Source organism: Pyxicephalus adspersus, chromosome 11, assembly GCF_032062135.1.
Source record: "Pyxicephalus adspersus chromosome 11, UCB_Pads_2.0, whole genome shotgun sequence".
Classification (NCBI taxonomy): domain Eukaryota; kingdom Metazoa; phylum Chordata; class Amphibia; order Anura; family Pyxicephalidae; genus Pyxicephalus; species Pyxicephalus adspersus.
The window spans coordinates 60,563,744-60,569,570 of NC_092868.1; the positions used below are offsets into that span (position 1 = coordinate 60,563,744).

The window sequence follows — 5,827 nt, forward strand, 5'->3', positions numbered from 1 at the left end:
AATACAACAAGGTGACAACGCATACGCACAGTTAGAAAAAAGGTGTCACCCTAAAACTGGAAGGGCCAGAACAAGAACCTTCATGGCAGGATCACCAGGGAATATTTTATTGCAAGCTGCAGATTTATAAAGATTAAAAAAAACATTAGAAGTAACAATTTTCTAATAAAGCTTCTGTGACATTTTATATTAACTTAACATATTTTGTTACAAATGTATTGGTTCTTTAAAATTGTTTTTGATTTATTATTTTTGGGGGATTTTAATGGATTTGGGGCAGTCGGGGATGTGGAAATATAAAGCCCCATTAGTGGATTATTCCCCCTCCATTCACATGACGCTCTGACCGCCATGAGCCCGTGCTGGGTGACCCATCGCCATTATTACACACTGTGACCCCACTGAGGACTTTATTAAAGGACCACCCAGCCCTGTGCCATGGAGATGCCAGGACCCTTTAATCCCCCCCCCCCCAGTCTATCAGTGGGGTTGTCTGATATTCTGCGTCCTGACCTCTGACCTCCATCATAGGACTTGTGTGGCTTCCACATCATTCAGGACACAATGCATCAGATTAACTCATAAACTGCTGGCCAATTATTGAATTGGGGGTCATGTCAAATATTGATATTGTGCCTGGAGAATGGGGAGGAGTAAAACCACATCAATGTCTCCGATATCTACATTGGCCAAAAGTTTTGCAAAGTTTGCATTTATATATAAAAATCTTTGCATGGAGCTTTATTAGAATAAAAGGTTCAGATTATCCCAGCACCTCATTCCTATCATATATTGGCATTACTCGGCACCCGGTGATCAGCTGACTTCATTCTAATCTCCTCCAATCATTAGCTCAGGTGAGGTGTGAACAGCTGGAATTATTCTGATTGAATTATGGGCAGACTGACAGAAAGGTGCAGATTGATCATTGTATTTCTGTGTTATCTCCGAAGAATCTCCCTGCAGGCATCAATGCATGAAAATGGCCGCACATGTAAGGAAATATTACGCCAGAACCAATTGCTGGATCATCGGGAACATCGAGGTGAGAGGTTCAGAAGTCCGAGAGAGCCCAGCGAGCACCAGGCTGCCACTTCCTGAGACACAGAATTGTGTTGTCACCAATGCAGAGCCCAAGGGATGAAGAACGGGATCCAAACCGAGAGGAACCATCCAGGCCCAGTCTGGTGATGTTCGGTGTATGATGGAGCGCCGCGTCACAGGGAAGAAGTGAGAACGGGCCACCAATTCTGATCCGAGCACCAACAAGGCTAAGAATGGATCCCCAGCACTCAGGATTTGGCACACCAGAGTGAATTGTAGAAGTTATGAAGAAGGATCAGCATAAGAACTATTCACTCTGAGACTTGGTGAGATGTTTATTATTATCATTATTATTATTATACAGGATTTATATAGCGCCAACATATTACGCAGCAATGTGCAATAAATAAATGTCTTTATAATTAAATATAGTATTTTGTACATATGTATACACTAAACTTCCTCTGTTGATAAGATTATGTGTACTAAGCCAATTTTTCTTGTTTTTATTGCTTGCTATTGGTTTCCCATATCCCATGAGGAAGCTCTCTGGGCGAAACGCGTTGGGACGATACAAACATAGCAATATCAAAGTGTGATTTTATCTATTTGTACTGTTATACATATTACTATCCATGTAACATTATTAAATATTAAAGCTATGTTTTTATTCCATTATAATATTGAATAATGGCTGCCTTTCCTTCTTTCCTAATGAATTTCTGGAATTGTTTGAGGCTACGCACATAACGGTCAACCGGTTTAATTGAAATTTCCTTTTGGAGAACTTCTCTTTTGTGATAGTGTTATTTAGGGGTTACAAATGGCAGACAGATACACAGGAGAAGAGGACCCTGACCAGAAGAGCTTACAATCTAGGAGGTGGGGGAAGTATCACACAATAGGAGGGGGATTTGGAATGGTGGGAAGTAGTGAGGGTTTAGGAGACAGAAGAAGACGGGTAGGTGAGGGGGAAGCGTTGGGTTTTAAATGAGCAGAAAGTAGGAGCAAGCCGAATAGGACGAGGAGACCATTCCAGAGAGTCGGGGCAGCTCTAGAAAAGTCTTGGAGCCGTGCGTGTGATGAGGTTATGAGTGAGGAAGTCATTAGTAGGTCATTGGAGGAGCAGAGAGAGCAGCTAGGGGGGGATTTTACTATCAGGGTCCTGTTTGTGAAAAAGCAGAGAGGAGGAGGTTACAGTAGTCCAGAGGAGAGATGATAAGAGCGTGTAGAGGTTTATAATTGTTCTTCAGAGAAACAGGAAAAATAATCTGTAAATGCTGAAGCAGCAAAGTTTGCAATATGCACCATTTGTGTCTCTGCCATAACCGTATAATCTCCAGAATCGCCTGATCCCAATATTTACCCCACTGGATCATCTGATCCTTGTCCTGAGATCCAATCACAAAGATCTTACAGAAGATACAGAGTTCATGATTAGCCAGGAAATGTTAAATGTCTGTAAATCTGCATCTCCTTTAAAATAATCCCTGGTGATCCCGCCATGGAGGTCATTGTTCAGGCACCACCTGCTGTAGGGTGACAACACACTCAAAGTGGTGGAAATCTTTCCGGTTGGATGGGAAGCGTGATGCGTTTCCTATTGGCTGATACAAAGTTACAATGTTAAGGAAGAGACTGAGGAAATGATTCCACCTGCCTGCAGCTGAAGATGACATCATCCCAGCCACCATTGAGGGGAGCTAATTAATGATGAGATTTTCCCAAACAACAAATTTTCTGTGGGAATAACCTGCAAATGGCTCTGACCTATCTGTAGTGACTCCTATTATTATTATTGGTATTTAGAATAATCACATGATGGTAATGAGGATGATGGTGGTGGTGTCACTTTTACCAAATGTGCAGACTGAGCAGAGAAGTTTCTTTCTAGCAGTCAGGCTGGATATTTCCCATGGGGGGGGGGCTCATCCTCTCATCTGCCCCCCCTGTACATTGTGATGACTGAGAGGAAGGTAATGGAGTCTCCGGGGACAAAAGGCTGACAAGGTTCATTTTATTCATTGGCTCTGCTGATTATCACACAATGACATGAAAGGGCCATTCACCCCTCCCCCTTTGGGGGGCGCCGCTCCTCGATGTGTGTGGTGGTCCCGTCAGTCTCTGGGTGGATTATCTGCACTCAATAACAAGTGGTCTTTTCCTTCTTATTACCCCGCTGTGTACACAACCCCCCCACCCCGCTGTTCTCTGCCAATTGTCACGCTGAGGGGGCAGACAATGGCGGCTCCGTCCCCATGTAGGTAAATTGAAGGAAGAGAATGAATCTGCAACGGTGAATTTCGGCCTGAAAAGCTTTCACTGATTAAATGTTATGTTGGTGGGAGAGTTCAGCGTGATTCCGTCTCGCGGATACAAACTGCCATCGCTCAAACCTTCCGCTGGTTTCCCAGCAACTCCCAAGGCCAAGGTGTGCCCGGGGGGGCCCGGCCGGACCCCAATCTGCGACAATGACAATAACGAGGACCTGTCAGGAGACTTCTAATGCTAGGCCTAGCTTAGGAGAATCATAATCCATCCAACAAACGATCCATAAATCCCTGAGCAGCGATCGCTCCACTACCCCGCATCACCCAATATCACAAGGAATCTGACCTCAATGGGGAGCCCACCGGATGAAACACAAAATCTGGGGGCCCTCCTGGGTGTAAAGCGACCTTCAGTATTGGACACAGACGTCAGGTCCGCTATGATCTCACCACCGAAGTTCAATGCACAATTGTATGGAATTATTTTATTGCTTTTCATGTTCCTGATCATTTGGAGTCTTTGCATCGATTGTTTACTTCCATGTATAGCCCCAATGAAGCCGGCCCTGCACCCCCAGAACGTGTCGGCTCAACTTTCTTTGATAATATTTTGTGTCCATTCTGTATATGGTACTTCCCGTTACTCTCATTTATACCTGGGGTAACAATACCCAGAACCTGACCACCACCAGGGGGCTGTAATGCCCGGAATCTGACCACCACCAGGGGGCTGTAATGCCCAAGACCTGACCACCACCAGGGGGCTGTAATACCACCAGGGGGCTGTAATGCCCGGAATCTGACCACCACCAGGGGGCTGTAATGCCCAAGACCTGACCACCACCAGGGGGCTGTAATGCCCGGAACCTGACCACCACCAGGGGGCTGTAATGCCCGGAACCTGACCACCTCCAGGGGGCTGTAATGCCCAGAACCTGAACACCTCCAGGGGGCTGTAATACCCAGAACCTGACCACCACCAGGGGGCTGTAATGCCCAGAACCTGACCACCTCCAGGGGGCTGTAATGCCCGGAACCTGACCACCACCAGGGGGTTGTAATACCCGGAACCTGACCACCTCCAGGGGGTTGTAATACCCGGAACCTGACCACCACCAGGTGACCCCCCACCAACAGCCCTCTCCCACCAGTTACACACCAGCACTTACCCCCCCTCCCCAACATGATACATAAACATTCTGGAAAATGCCAATTATGAATTGGGAAATTGTTGCTCTGACCTAATTTTGCCACCAAGGACCCCGAATTTCCCATCCTCGGATTTCTTGTTTTTGTCAGTTGATATTTCTCATGCCTGGTATTGTATCATGTTATAGATATATCCTGATCTACCCTAACAACCATGGAGACAGAGAGGGGAAGAACATTGGGAGGGCACTCCGGGGCTCTCCAGGCCTTGGTGCAGGGCTGGAAATATTATCCATCCTGAGCCGTCACACCATTTACCTCCTGACAAGAGGCGGGGGGAGAATTGGCGCTCTGCTTGTTAAGCTTTTCATTTTGATGCACTCTAATCCTCTGGCGGTGTCAGGATTACTCCACTTATTAAACGTCTTAATCCCGCTCCAGTTACTTAGCAGAAATCTCTCAATATTTGGAGAAGTAAAAGGGGAGTGAAGGATTTGTTTGCAGAAGGGGCCCTGGAGAAAAGCAGTCTCCCCGGCTCTGATGGACGGGGGGATTATTAAATGTTCCTAAAGAGTCAACAGACGGGAAATGAAGACAAAGGGAGAGGAGCGCAGAAACATCGCCCTGAACCTGGGAGAGAGAAATGACACCGCAGCTCTAACATCCGGTGTACAGATATAATGTGGTGACCCTGAGATATCACCAACAGGGGGCAGGACTGAATCAGATCGGGGGTCAGGAGGGGGGGGACAGGCGTAGATTTAATAGGAAACTCTTTTTGGGTTATAATTAACATTTTTGCTGCAGAAACTCTAGTCATTTTCAGAAACCAAAATACTGCTTGTTACATATTGAAGTGTTTTCAAGGTTTATGTAGCCATCACAGGTTCCCCACCCAGGAAGGAAGCGATTCGATTGGCTGACTGGGGTGCCGAATACCAGAACACGTCTTTTCTATCAACATACTGGTGGAGGCCATGATTGCAGGTTGACCATCATTTACTAATTAAAATAATAGGTAAAACCAGACATAATAATAAATAATAAAAATAGGTAAACTGAACACAATACAGCAGCCGGGACCTGAGCAAAGCATCCAAGGAACAATAACATTGCACACATATGTTCTGGGGGGCAAGGCTGCGGAGTGACATAGAATTGTGGTGACCCCCAGGACACAGAATGTGGGGGTCCCCAAGACAAGAAACGCTAGTGTAATGACCACCTCCAAGACACAAAATGCCATACCCCCCCCTTCACAAATTTGTGATTACCCCCGGGACAGGGAATGTGTAACAAAAGTGTAGTGACCACCTTCAAGATAGAAAATACCTCCCCCCCACCCTAACATTAAAGTGTCATGA

The 5,827-nt window shown here is 46.0% G+C and overlaps 1 long non-coding RNA gene across 1 annotated transcript; it reads right to left on the reverse strand.

Moving 5' to 3' along the window:
* Window positions 1–232: 232 nt before the first annotated feature.
* Window positions 233–5,794, reverse strand: LOC140340789 (uncharacterized). Its single transcript, XR_011922733.1, has 2 exons — window positions 4,148–5,794; window positions 233–4,060 (listed from the first exon to the last, which is right to left on the reverse strand). It is a non-coding gene; the product is annotated as an uncharacterized lncRNA (long non-coding RNA).
* Between the last annotated feature and the right edge of the window lie 33 nt (window positions 5,795–5,827).